Raw genomic sequence first — 15054 nt, 5'->3', positions numbered from 1 at the left:
CCAGTCGAGTCATCCCAGTCAAGGCCATCAGGACCAATGGACTGGTCCTGGTCCATTAAGAAGTTGCTGAGCCTGCCTAGCACAAGCCCATTACACTACCCCCTTTGTCACACTAATACCATCACCCACCTCATTTATCAGCCTACTTTTTCCTATACCAGGTCTACGTCCACTTTCTTTTCATTATCTCACCTCAGTACTTGAGTTCACCATTCTCCCATCTGCACGTTCATCATAAAGCTGCTCTGGTCCCCAGCACATGTCCAGAATTGTAACATCCTTGAGGTTGTCAGAGAAATTCCCGCTCCTCAAGTCCACCCCTCAGCCTAGCCTGACCCAGTCCACCACTAGGCCCTGTCCCTAAGCAGCTCACTCAAAGCTTGAGGAACCCACAGGCCCTATTGATAGGAGGTGTGTGTGGGGAAAAGCCCAGGCCTGCACTTAGGGAGCCCCAAACCCAACCCACTGAACAACTCCCAGCTGCCCCATAAGGAGTATATGCCTGTGACTACCTCCACACCACAGCAGTATGTTTGTAAGTTAAACCCACATTATAGTAATACAGCAGGACAAGGTCATTTCCCCTAAGCTGTGTTGAGGACAGGCAAAAAAAATAAGCAACTCCTTGGAGCATTTGTCTTACCTGGAAAGGAATTATACAGCACTCCTTTTTATTCAAATGTTTAGTGACCAACGGAAAACTTAATTTCATTCAAAGCTGCAAACTCATTTTTTAAAGAAAGAATTCACATCAAAACGTGCAGTTTTATTCTGATGCTGCACACTAGCAACCATTTGACATAGTCAAATTTTCACAATATATTTACGGCATGGTTCTACACCACAGTGCCACCAAGACACCTGCTGAGCTACCCACTGCCATACCTTGAGTTTCTACCAAGTATTAAGTTTGACTCAACATTGTGTCTAGGCTTGAGTTGGGGCATGTTAACAGGAGGTTTACGTTACACTAACGTAATACTCAATGTTTGTGCACAAGCATTTAAGACCAAAGTCACAGAAATTGAGCCGAAGGGAATGGCACATTTATAGTCCAGGTCTGTTCTCAGTTCCACCTGGCAAAGCCATTGGCTGCCCTCAGCCTCCAACTGAGAGAACAAGCTGAAAGTGACCCGTTGGCCCCATGATTGAGGTGTCCTCGTGGTTTGCCATCCCGATTACACCACACACAGAGTCTGCTTTCAGAGCTTTACACTTACCTTGTTTTTCCAGGGTGTACACGAGTTTTGCTGGTTGGTCAACTAAGCTAGCACGTACCTTGGTCCACCATCTGCAAGACCACTTCTAGTCCAGTGCTTTGCATTGTGGCTAGTGAAGGTACTTTTCCTGACCTAGGAATAGCTTTGGACCAGCTGCTTTTGCTAAAAGAAAAGCTGGAAGATTTACTTTGCCCTCTTCCTTCCCCACGCATAGATACATAATATGTTCTGGCGCCTATGAGTACTTGAAACAAGAGATAATCGTTTGTCTTTATGGGCTGCATCAAATGGTGGATTTAAAACAGTTGGAAGTGTGCAGTGCAAGGATAGGAATGAGGAAACTCTGTTTGCCTCCTTGGTAACCAAATCTACAGCCCAGCAGGAGAACAGAGCATGATAATTGGGGAATTACAGCTGTTAGTCACAGAAAATATGCTGCAGTTGCGGGTCAGGGACCTGAGGTCATGGCACAGGAAGCAAAACTGTAATTTAGAGTCTGCGAGGAACTGAACTCCCTGCAAGCATTAGACTTCTTGCTACTTATAGCATCTCTACACCTGTTTTCCAGGATGGAAGTCAAACAGACACCACCACAAATTAGGAACCAGCACCAAGGAAACAGCTTGTCTACAAGACTCTGGACAAGAACCGTTTTTCAGAATAGAAATGGGTATTGCATCAGTTCTGCTCATCAGTCCTCATCTGCGGGCAGCCCTCTTTCTAAGCAGGACAGTTTAGGTGTGAACGTTTCATGAGGGAGATGCCAAAACTCAGCCCGGAGTTCTTCTGGGACACAGCAGCTCCTGTAAGTAGCACTGATTATTACAGGAGGCATGGAGCAATGGAACAAGTCCTACTGGAACAGGACTTGGCCTGGAGACCTCTGTATTGTCTTAGTTTTGTGCAAATGACAGCTATTCCTGAAGGGAAATAAGGGTTGAGAAGTGAAGGATGAAGGACATGAGAGGAAATACAAGCATCAGAAGTCAATACAATTTCTACTTTCCTAGTGTCCTTACTTTTTCCTGGTTTATCACAAAAAAAGTGTCAAACTCCACTCAGGGACACAAGAGAGAACCCAACAGATACCCGCAATATCAATAAAGCTATTCCGATGATCACTTGCCCAAAAGCCATTTATGACTAAGATTCTTGCCAAGCACCTCTGTGACGTGCTGTACCGCTCCCTCCATTCAAGGGGACCTGGTCCCATCCCAGCTGGGCAGGGTGTGCTGTCTGCTGTGCACCAGGAGCCATCAGGTGGCTTCAGCCATCCCCAAAGCTGGGCAAGAGCAGCTCTTGGAGGCTGTGGTGAGTGCACGCTGCCAGAGGTGTATTTCTACCTGGGCAGACACCTTACAGCATTTTCCACATCACACTCCAAGGCAAGTCCTACATAAATCATGTCCAAAGCAACCTGAAAACTGGGCTCAGATTTCATTAAGAGCAGCTTTTCCAGACCTTGATGGCTGCCAAGTTTTGTTGCTTTTCCAATGAGTTTAAGCAGTTCATAGCAGGTACACGTATTCACACTGTGCTCATACGCATGCCTCTTAGAAAGAGAAATTAATTTAAAATGTGTGCTTTCCTTTAAGTTTTGAACCAGCTGACTCCTTGCTCTGAATGCAATCCCTTACTGCCATTACACTGGAGGTAGAGGGGAATTCTTACTGCAGTTCTTCAACCTCGCCACCTTCGTCACGTTTGGGTTTGGCTTTTCATCTAGATAAACCTTATTGACTGAAGTTTGTGCCTGTGGAAAAGCATCCTTCTTCTGCCCTTCAGGTGTTAATAACCAGAGCCCAGCATTCCCTTGCCCTATCGGCTAGCAGCCTTGCCTCCCACCTGAGCCAAACTCATTCTTTCCACAGCAGAGCAGCTATTAATACCTTCCGACTGCCCAGCACGGCTTGCTGACCAGTAGCCAGGCCTCTCTATTTCTCCTTGAAGGCTGGCGGCACGCTGTGCAGATGAACTAATTCCAACTATTTTGGGCAGGAAGGTATTTCAGTGCCCTAGGCCCTTGGACTGCCCTGCACCAGCCTCTGTTTCAAGGTGATATTTTATGAGTTCACTCACCCATCAGTTGGGTCAAGCATCACAGCAAGAGCTCTGAGGTAAACAAGCCACCTGGTTTTGGGGTTAAGACCTATCCCTCCATACTCTGCCAGCCGTCAGGAAAAATGACAGCCAGACAAGCGGCAACAGCCTATCACCAAGAAAAAGAAGAGATTAATTTTCCTCTCCTTGGCAAATTGTCCAGGAGCTGTGCCTCAGCGTTACCTGTCAGACAATGCCAGGTGCTGGATGAAGACGACCTTCCTGCTCTGTCAGTAGACTGGCCAAGGCAAGCTGGATCCCACTCTACTCAGAGGACAACCTGTGCAGTTGTTGACACAACCCGGGACACAATTTATCCGTGTTAATGAGAAAGAGTAGCCAAGATGCACCTCTGCCTTGCATGCTCCTCAACATAACCACGTAGCTACAAAAACAATATCTGTTCTTTTAAGACCTGCTGGGGAAGGTTATTCACATCCTGGAGCCCCACACAGTGCCTTTCCCATGAACCACCTACACCCACTCGTTTTCTTGCTGGTACTTGCTCCGAGGAGCTAAGGGCTCGCCAGGTTTTGGTGTGGTGCAGCCAGTACATCCCAGTAAAGTTTCAAGTCCATCCCAGTAGTGCCAAGTGCTCGATGCCATTTTTAGCACGTGGAATAAGTAAGTATTTAAGGACGGATCCTTCCCCAAATAGTTCATAGACCAGAAGAGCCAATCAGTGGCTGTTTCTCTGGAAAAATCCTTCCCTGCACTACCAACTGCTACCTAAGGAAGCAGAAAGACACCAGTTCTGACCCATAAACAGGTCAGATGACACCGCTAAATATACCTGGGACTATTAGCTCTAGTGTCTTCCTTCCAGTCTGCCTCCCCTCCTTGGGGTGGGCAGCCACAGCACCATAAGTGACGCTGCCCCTGCCCCAAGACGCAGCTTTCATTTCAACCCTGCATGTGGATGAACACGGGGAGAGGGGGGAGAAAAGAAGCAGCAAGATGAAATGTGGAAAGTAATACAAAAAAACTTCTGGGATATTAATAGCACGTTGAACTAATAAGACGCAGTCAAGGCTATGAAGTTTCTGTAACACCACAGCAGCTGCCACGGTGAAGTAAGAGGCTGTAGAGTGGAGCTGTGTTTACACCAGTCATCTGAAAGCCTGGGTGTGTAATTCCAAATCAGAATCCCCACCAACATAAGGACGTTAAAAGCAGACAAAAAGCTCCTGTACACCCAGCAGGCACGATAGCTGGATTTCCATCAGAAATCATTCACACCATTACACGTCTTCTCCAAGGTGGGTCACGAGCCTCACTGGGCAGAGCATGGAACAGAAGCTCTTGCTGGGAGCCAGCTGCACTGCAGCAGCCACATCTGCCCCGTAAGATTTTATGTTAGCTGGGAACAGGCTTAAAAAAAAACTCACACCAAAACCACATACACATTTTCTCCTCTGTAAGCACTCACTCATGGGTGCTCAAGAGCCAGCCGTGGGCTTCGACATGTCACCACATGTGTTATTTTGGTAAGAAAGCTTTAGAGAATAGCCGCTTTGGTGAACTTCTTTTAAGCTTTAGCCACAGGAATGGGAAGATAAGGCAGTTACCTAATGGCAGAGACAGGTGTCTTGAAGAGAGCATTGCAGGTCACAGTAAAATTCCACCACACTTCGCTAGGTGTGTCCCATTACTTCCAGTAGAAGTTAGCCAAACAGCTGAAATCAGGTGTGCAGAAAATGAGTTTAACAGTACTACCAAGTGGAAAAGGGCTGGCAAGTACAGATGTTTCCCATGAAATACCTGTACAAGTCTGAAGCTACTTTGGAGCTCTTACACCCCGCAGGAGTCTTTCAGGCTTCCCAGACACTTTGAGGAGATGCGGGGCGCTGGTGCTGGCACTTCATGCTCCATCTGGGAGCAAACAAGTTCTGTTGCACAAAGCTGCTGGAACTGACTTTAAAGCACACTTTCGGGCTGTGAGCAATGCTATCCAGCCCACCGTAAGTGCTGCTGATAGAGCCATGCAAGTAATATCACAGCCTGTCGCCCTGCCGGGTCCTGCTACAGATTCAGCGGCTGTTTGTGTTGTGTGTGAACAAGACAGCTTCAGTTCCCTCAGCAAGGCCAGAAGGCAAGGAGGAAAAGGAAAAACAGGATGCAATAGATACCATACAGCTTGACCATCAGTAGATAAAGTCACAGCCCCATTGAGATCTACTCAAGCCCAGGCAATCCTGCAGACAGCCACAAGCTTCTAGGGCTGCTGGTTGGGGATTGCCAACAAAGAGTCAGCACGCTGCCCATCCTGTTTGCACCACCCAGCTCCACCGAGGGAAACAGCACAACGCACAGCAGCCCCCTTGCAACAGGAGACTGCGATCCCACACTTGTCTGCAGCTGGGTGGAAGCAGGGCACACGGCTGAGGTGAGCTGTGAGCACATGATGGAGATAGGAAGAGACGCTGCTGCGGCCCCCAGGGCTTTCTCAGCACATCCTGCCACCCAGCGTAAGCATCACGGAGCAAACAGCCCGCTTACCTTTGAGCTGGGCACTCGGGGTGGTCAATCAAGCTCCAACATTACATTAACAAGCACTTGCCTGGGCACAACGTTAGCAGCACAGAAGTAGGCCAGGTGGTCATTGTGTTGGTGCCCAGTTTCAGCTGGAAAAAGCTAGCAAGACCAGAGAGGAAAGTGTGTTTTAAACTTACTGAGCTGGAAGTGTGTTAGGCAAATCTGTACTCCTTTGTTCAAGGCAGGTTCAGCCCCAGTGAGAGGGACCAACACCGGGTTCTCTCAGCAGAAGGCCGGTTCTTCCAAGCAATGCCTCTTGCCAATTGTAAGTGCCATCTGAGTACCCCAAACCTTTGCAGAGAAGATTTCTAATAGAGAGTTAAATGTTATAACACCCAAACCCATCTGATATGGTCAGATGTGACATTATCAGAAACAACTGAATAGGATGCCCCGTAGCATTACCAACAGCTGCTCTGCCTGAAATGCTATCCTGGCTAGACAACGTTTTAGACCTTTGCAGGGAGTTACTCCTACCCCTGGTTGCAGACGGGGGGACACTTCACCCCTGCAGCACCGGGAAACCTGTGTGGTCTCGTGCCAGTGACCATCAGTATGGGGCAACTTCTCCCTCCTCTTCTACTGTATCCATCTTCCTGGGTTTTAAATGTAGGCTTCCCACCAAGAGCAGGGAACTCCCTAGCTGTCACAACAGCCCTAATCCAGGGAGAAGTTATTTTATTGCTTGAAGTAACATGCAGCGTGAAAGCTTCATGACAGATGGGGCTGTATGCAGAAAGAAGTCTTGGGAAGAAGAGGACGGCTTGTACCTAGGGTCAGGACCCAAAGGGATCGTACCCTTGTGGTACTGAGGTTCCCAGCATTAGCTGGATGTGCAGGCAGCCAACATGCTCACTGCACAGTGGAGCTGTGATCAGCACACCTGCCCCTTTCCCTGAGCCCCCAGCTCCTCCTGCCTGGGCAGGACTCCCCCACCAGGGACTTATTTCCACTTATTTCCACATTCCTGCCAGCACAGGAGAAGCCAGGAGACAGAGGGGCTGCTTGCCTGGAATTATTGCTCACTGCTTCCATGGTGCACTGACATCCCAAACAATACCACAGCTCTAGCAGATTTTTTTTTTCAAAGCCTTAACTCAAGAAACCTTAACACCCCCGTGCAGCTAAGAAAAGGGCATTGGCTCATGCCACCCACCACTGAAACAGACACCTCTAGGCTGGAACAGAGCAGCTGTATGACACCATGCAGCAACACTTTGCAGCATCTAAGGGTAGAAAGCAATTAACCTTTGGCTGAATCCCCTCAGCTCCGAGTTACAAGAAGCATTTGTTCTGTTTTCTTCTCCGCTCCCCCCAAGCCTGCACAGCTCTGCTCTTCTCATTAGCTTGCTGCCCAGGCTGCGTTCTGGATCCCAAAACTGAGAATAACAGCCTTCAATTTAATGGGCTGTTTTTTTTTTCAGATATTAGCTTTGGGTCTCCTTGAGATTAGTCTTTTTCCCAGATCTAATTGAAACTTTGCACCATTTTCTACGCTTGCACAGAAGATTCATCTTCAGGTCCTCACCTAGGGCAGAGATTTGGGTTTGCCACCTACATTTTGAAAGCCCAGGAATTATAGAGCCAGACATACCCTAGGTTTTAAGGTCTGAATAAACATCTTGTATAGCACAGGCAGGGAATGAATTACTTAAAATAGGAGGTGGATAAATGAAGCGTACGAGTCCAAATGTGTCTTACACAGCAGGACAGATCCCACCCACTTCATCTAAGCGCATACTTCCAGCTTTACCTGCCTTATAAACCAGGATGAGCTGGTTCTCTGGCTAAGACCACCACCTAACACCCACCTGCCCCTGAAGGACCAGCACCTCTATTATCCAGGCTCCCTCTAAGCAACCAAACTCCTGCAGACAACCCTCACGCCGCATCCCCAGGACCATCTCTGTGTGCCCAGCCCTTCCTTCCCCCGCAGAGGGGGAAGCACATCACACCCAGGAGAGGTGCTGCAAGAGGGGGAAGCACGTTCCAGGCAGCTGAGCACCCGGGATCGTTTTCCCAGCGGAGGAAGCTGTTTCACCTCAGCCCCCACAGGCTGACCTTGGCAGAGCGCAGGAAGCTCGCAGATAAACTACTGGGCATGGATCTCTATCGCTCACAGCTCAGCTAAAGGGAGGAAGGTGAGTGGCTCTATGCTTACAGACAGCATGCGGTGCCTTACACCAAGGTCTTCCTTCCTATTTTGTCAAACCCACTGCATAAACCCGGAGCTCATCTCTTTGAGCTCTGCAGTTCAGGTTGTAAACCCAGCACACACCCAGCAGCTTCAGCAAGTAACAGGGCTGAAAACAAGGAAATCAGGCCAGGTGCCTTACCTCTGCTACAGTCACACCTGTAAGCAATTTGGATGCCCTCTGAGATGTAGCAGCTCCTGGAAATGAGAGATAAGAGGTTGGGCCATGTAAGCTGTAACCTGGCAGGAGGGGGCAGAGAAATACCTCAAGGCTAAGAGAGCTTGAGTTCATTGAGAGATGCCTGCTTTTCTCGTGAAAAAATGTGTCTGTTTCCAGCCCAGATGGGCCAGGCTTATATTTAAAAGCCTGACTCTAGAGCCAGCGACAAGATTGTTCAATATCTCCCTGTGGCAAAGCAAAGTGAAAGCATTAGAGACATTTAAGTTTGTTAGGCCTGAAACTCTTGGGCCATTTGGCATTAGAAGGATCTACAGACAAAAGGAGAAGTAACACATTATGAAGAGTATGGCATCCAAGTTCATATAGCTCATGGCTTTGCGCGTTCTCGCAGAATTAACACATCCACGTGCATTAAAAGGGGGGATGTATAAATAGAGCCTCTCTTTGGCTGCATTAATACCGTGCTCATTAGTACCAGCAGTGTTCACAGGCAAGCCTTGCCTCCAGTCTCCTCTATGGTGTAACATACTGAACCGTAATGAAGTTTAGTCTATAGGCAGATGCATCCACCAGAGTAGCTGAAGCTTTTCCCTTCCAAAACATCCCTGTGCTGAGTGCAGAAGTGCAGGACCACCTCGCTAAGGCCCGGTACTGCAGGATGGCTCCTTGTGTGTGCTCAGATCTCCATGGTCCAAGTCAGCACAAGGCAAAGACAAGGCATCCCCTTGCAGCTGGTCCTACCGGGCAGGGGAGCCTCGGCACGGGTGCCCTGCCTGTGCTTCCTGCAGGCCCCTTGAAGCAGCTTTCCCCAAGATGGGGTGAGACAGCACAAGTCTTATGCTCACCCTAGCCAGTGGCTTCCACTGCATCAGCCACACACAGCACAGGCTTCCCCAGCTCACCCCAGGCACGCAGCATTTTTGCTGTTGTGAAAAGAGAAGCAAAATAAGAAAAGCATTCAGCCCAGTGGTGTTTGGCAAAGCCAGGAGCGAGAGAACATGCATTAAGAAGTCAATGCAGGGCTAGCACGCAATAAGCAATGCCAGCGAGCTCATGGGAGATCTGTCAAGCATCCTTTCATTCTTGCCCTCAGATGGGCAGGTGCAGGCAGTAAGGCAGGAGTGCAGAAAGAAACTCTTAGCCCTCCAGACGGTATCGTCTCCAAAGCTGATATTACAGCCAAATAACACAACCCATATACCAGCCTTCTTCTGTCTGTCATCATTCTTGCCTTATTGTCCTGGGCTTTGCTTTGTTCGCTGCGCGCGGGCATGCTCAGCTTCCCAGCCACATGCCAGCAAAGGCGCTGGCACGCTGCCCACCCTAAGCACCGTGCAGGCAGGATGGCGCCTCGGATACTTAAAACAATATTTAATGTTTTACATCATGGTGGGGCTGCAGATTATTTTCTAAATCCATGAAGTAACAGCGGATCAGCATGGGGCTTGCTAATGTTGCACCAGGAAGTAATGCATGAGGGGGAGAGATTAGTGCGGAGAACATGAAATTGTAGTCGGCGTTAGCTACAGAATAATAATGCACAGCATTTGATAACCTGCTCATCCCAGGCTCCACGGGGCATTTAACAGCAGACTCAAAGGAAGGCACATTTGGAAGGAAGTCTGCACAAGCAGAAGACAGATCTCAAAAAAGCACAAGACAAAAAGAGCAAGAGCGATGTTGGAAGGAAGTTTCTTTGGGAACTTCATAGAGTTACTAAATATTGGCAGGGACATTGCTTTCAGAAGAGGGGATGCAAGTGCAAGTTCAGAGCCTTAAAGATATGCCTGTTTCTCATGCCCAATGGCAATCCAATGACAAACAGGGAATGATACTCTCTGGTTGAGGCTAACACATACCACAGACCTTCCTGGTAACCTCAGGTTCGTGTTTACAAAGTACTTACAGGTTTGTTTTGTGCCACTGGTGCTAAAAGCCACCTGAAGTGATTAAGGTGGTGGTATGAAGTGTTAGAGTTCAAGAACAAGAGAAAATGAATTTGTTAGTAGGAGACAGTGGCCACAAGCCACACAAAGCAAGGAACATGCCAGCGTGTTCCTTGGGAACAAACAGGAGTTTGTTTGGGAACAAACAGGAGTTGGTTAACAAATCTGGCTAAGATGGACAATGAGGCCTGCTGACCTCAAGGTCATGTTAAGTCTTAAATGCTGCAGTTAAATAAGCCTCTTGTGCATTTGCATGCTAAGTCCTTAGTAGCTATTTTCAAGTGTGAGCAGAAGTGACAGCCACCGACAGCAAGATCAAGTAGAACAGAGCAGGTATTCCTTCCCTGGAAGGAGACAGTGACAGCACAGCAGCTTATCTTTGTTTCAGCACCAAAAGTAATATTTAGGGCCAGGCTTCAGAGAATTAACATGCACAGCGACATAGCTATGTGCCAATTCCACAGTTCGTTATACAGCAAGACTTAAATTTAAGACCTTTAGTCTAAAAAGCTTCCTTCATTTGATTCAGAATTTTGCCAATTTTTAACCAAATGTTTGTTTTGAGGAATGAGACTTACCTGAGCTCACCCTCAACTCAAGTAATGTTGTGCAAGGTTTAACTAGCAGAACCTCTCCAACTTGTCTGGGGGAACTTGGGTACTGAGGTACCCTCCCAGCTGCAGTAAGAGACCCCGCTCCCTCCCACAGCTTCTGAATTTTGCCCTGTAAGAGCAGAAACTTGCTTTTATTTAGACAAAGATTTAGAAGGCCTTGAAGTGAGCATCATAGTCTTGGTACACAAGAATGCTTTCTTCTCTAACAGGTCTGCCTGGCCCCCAGTAGTTTTTGTTTTTTTTTTTTTTTTTTTTTTTGCCCAGCCACCAAACCGCAGAAAACAATTATTCACACAGCTGATTTTTAGCAGGAGTCTGGTCAAAGGCGGTTTCACCACTTTGCTTTCAGCAGTAGCCTTTTCTGCCTACCACAAGAGCTTCCCTACACAAGTTTCTCTTGATACTTTTCTTCTTTAAGAGGGAACAACTAAATTTAGCTGTCTTCAGTGCTTATTTACAATACTGGAATAAAATACATCTTTTGAAGATGTCTTTATCATAGCAACTGCCTCTACCTTCCACGCACTTCATTTTTTATTTTTTTTTTCACTCAGCTACTCTATTGAAGTTTTTTCTTTTGAATTATTTCCCCATGGATGTCTCCAACTGTTGCTGGATACAAAGTGCATCCAAAACAGTTGCACTCCAGAGACACTCCTACCCTATTATTTCAAGATTTTCCTCTAGGATTTGGTAGGGAGATGTGTGCTACTTTGTAGTACGATCCATTTCGACCATGTTCCAGCAAGGTAGGTAACCCTACACTGTCCCAGTTTTATAAGAATCCAGGCAACTTAAATTAATAGCATAAAAGTATAGCACTTGCCATAAACATGGAACAGTTGCTTTATTGCACTTGTCAAATGCATTCCTCTTTGGTCACAGCTATGGTTAAACAAAATTTAACAAAAAATTAACAAGTAATTCACAATAAAAAGGAACCAAAAGTCACAAAAACAGGGAGCTATAAAAACCATCACTTTATGCATATGTATTCCTATGTTTTCCAACTGGTTTTCACTCTTCCCTCTGAGAGTTTTTTGTTTAAGCCCCATTCCTTGTTTGTCACCCATTCCAGAGTGGAAGTGACACCTGAGAGGCTCTTCCCTTCAGTCTCCAGACAGAGTAGCTAAACAAGTAGTTCTAGAGGGTTTTACTAAGCTTATTTCAGGTTTATGGCTATATCTACACTGCCCCCTAGACCAGCCAGGAAAATGAAGGCATCCTCACCCTCTCACCTGCTGAAACTTGCAAGGGGAAGTCCAAGGACTCAGGATTAAAGCACCCCTAGGCATCCTGTCTTGACTCCAGCTATCTCCCATCTCGGCTTGACAACCATCCCCGCATGCTCCTCAGAGGAGCAGGTGGGATCTGCAGGCAGCCTGAGCTCACGTTGAGTCTCAGCTCCTCACACAAATAACACCACAGGATACAGACACCAGCTTGGGCAAGGACTGTCCCAAGACACGCATGCTCAAACAGAGCCACCTTGGACAAATATCTAAGCTCAAGAGGTTCAGAAGTTACTCTGGGCCCTGCCTGACACAGAGCACCACCTTGAATCTACAAGAAGCATCACCCAGTTGCCTCAGGACCACTTGCTCTGGAAGAAAGCACCTTAACTTTGCAGTTCAGTTTGGAAGAAGACAGACACAGCTCCCCTGAAAATTACAGAGGCAGAGGGCTAGCAGGCGTGCCTGGAAACAGAAATATTCAACTCTGAGAAAAGTGAGAGGATGCTGAATGCATGATGAAGGTCTGCCCTTTTTGCTAAACAGAAGTGGGGGAGAGGGATCCTAAAGACATAGCTGTGCACAGAATTGCTGGCATCACTGCCTTGGTAATTAACCTAGATAGCTCATTACATGGACAACCATCTGTCCACAGCTCAGCTTCAAGCCCCAGGTACCTGAGGGAGAGCCCACAGGCTGCCATGCCCATACAGAGCACAGCTGCAGGGGACAAGACCCCACGGCACTGCCAGCCCCAGACCTCAAAATTATCTGCCCTGCTTCAGGCTGGCTGTGGAGCAAGCACGTGGAAGCCTAAGAAGTCTGGCTCTCCAGCAGCAGCCAGAGATCTCTCTAACATGATATTTAGAAACACAAACCCTTTATTTTTCAAAGCACTAAAACTAATCTAAAGGAATTTCATGTTTGCTAGAGACAAATAGCTTGTCAGACCCAGTATAAAACAAACAGTGTAGCATTTTGATGTGGCAGAAAGCATAATTTTACCTGCTTTTACTGCATTGACCTCTGAACCTCGGCATTACAAGTGGAGAAGCAGCTGTGTATTTGGACTCGGGACGCCCTGCTAAGTGCCTCAGTCCGTGGGGCAAGCACAGCAAGTGTCACTCAGTGATTAGCACAGCCAGGGAGGGGAAGACCCAGTGCCCCCCAGCCAAACAGGTGCACAGCACTGTCACATCCCCAACACATGTCCTTTGGGCTCATCAGTACTGTCAGCAGACTACTATCAGCTTAATTATCAGTAAGTGCAACAGGAGACTCCCAGTGGCTTAGCATCCTAGTCATTCCTGTCAGAGGCTTACTTTCTTCCAGCAATTTAACAGGAAGGCTTCAGAGAATACCCTATAAAAAAGACTAGCGTGAAGTCAACAGCAAAATAGGTATTTTTGTCAAGTCCACCAGTCAAGAATTATTCTAGTATGGGAAGCGTAAAGCTCATAACACAGTAAGAACCTCATGGTGTTCATTAACGTGAAGTGTAAGAACATTAAGAGTCCAGCACTTTTCAGTCATGGGTATCTTTCAGTAATCCTGCAGGCCCAGGGGTCCGTATGAAATGGTCCTGAACACTGCCTGTTACTTGAGAAAGCAAGGGCACCTCCAGCACATTAGCATTTGGGCCCTGATCCAAGAAAGCACTTAAGCACATGCTTAACTTTAAGCACGAGTGCTACCACCCACATAAAAGGTCCACTTATTCACTGAAAACTCAGCATCTGCAGAAATACTTTACTGTATCGGCTTCTCCAACGAGCACCTCACAGGATTATGCCCTATCAAGTGACTCTGGAGAAGAAACACCACCTCAACCAGAGCGGGCTTGAGGCAGGACTGCCAGCCTCCAAGAGCTGCCCATGCACACGCGGCCCTCCCTCTGGAGGCCGGCGGCCGCCCCGGCCCTCACGACAGCTGCACAGAGCCTCTCGTCAGGGCAGCATGTCTGGGGCTGCCATCCAGCCATCTCTGCACAGCTCCGAGGCAGCCATCTGCAGACTATTTGCTGCCACCAAAAGCTTGCCCGCTTCCCTGAAGGCTGGGGCGCAGGAAGGCAGAGCACCACACACAAAGCGCCACACCACACCCAAGCTGCGAGGTACTCCCAGTTACCACCAACCAGGAGTTACAGCATGAAAGCAGCTACGTGAAAGCTACATTCAGAAAGAAATGAACTGTTCCCAGAGATCAGATACCCCTACGGCAGCCCCTAGCTCAGCTATCAGACAGAAGCCCTTGCCCAAAGGCCAAGGCCTCCGTGGGGAGGATGCCTGGGTGCTGCAGGCAGGATCGCAGCGTGAGCAACAGGGGTGCTCCACACAACACCCCTTACACTACACAGCCTTAAGGTTACCCCTACCGTTGTAGATGCAGAGCTAGTTTTAAGAGTAAGTTTGTTACTCGTTACCAGCTAGTATACCAGTTTGTTAGCAGAAGTTCAAATACAATCACATTTGAGGAAAGCACTAGGGGAAAAAAACAGCAAGATAAACCATGTTTTTCACAACCACTAAACTGAACAAGGCTGCTGGGCCTGAGCCACAAGCCCTGCTTTGAGCTGCAGAACAACCCCCTGGCCTGCAGCACAGCTACGTGGTGTTGCCAACCCACCCGAGGTCCGGGTGGGAGCAGCAGCCAGCTCACTCGAGAGAATCACAGAATTTCTAGGTTGGGAGAGCCCTCTAGATCATCAAGTCCAACCTCTGACCTACCACTAACAAGTCCTCCACTAAACCATATCACTAAGAAAAGCCCTCGCTGCTTGCTGTTCAGTACGGGGCAGTGCGACAGGCTGCTTACAAGCAGGCATCACAAGCTGGCCACCCACTGTACAGGTTCCCTACCTGCTGCTCCACACCATAGCATGCTCTGCGTGCAGGACGCTGGGCAGGCACCTGTCAGCTGTCACCCCGTGATTTGCGGCACATCTGAGGGGGATGGCCGGAGCACTGTTTACAGCCCCAGGTCACCTTTGGCCATGTGTGTTCCAGCTGCTGGGAGCACTTTCCTTACCGATT

At 48.1% G+C, this 15054-nt stretch overlaps 1 long non-coding RNA gene across 2 annotated transcripts in view; it reads left to right on the top strand.

The window, feature by feature from the left end:
• The window catches only part of LOC137857931 (uncharacterized), a 39833-nt gene extending 37618 nt beyond the window's left edge, over positions 1-2215 (top strand). For both annotated transcript variants that reach the window (XR_011097398.1, XR_011097399.1), the window contains exon 3: positions 1789-2215. This is a non-coding gene — a long non-coding RNA (uncharacterized lncRNA). The remainder of the gene's footprint in view (positions 1-1788) is intronic.
• Positions 2216-15054: the final 12839 nt, after the last annotated feature.

Source organism: Anas acuta, chromosome 5 (genome assembly GCF_963932015.1).
Source record: "Anas acuta chromosome 5, bAnaAcu1.1, whole genome shotgun sequence".
Classification (NCBI taxonomy): Eukaryota; Metazoa; Chordata; class Aves; order Anseriformes; family Anatidae; genus Anas; species Anas acuta.
The sequence above is the reverse complement of the archived record's forward strand: the minus strand, read 5'-3'. Positions and strand labels throughout refer to the sequence as shown.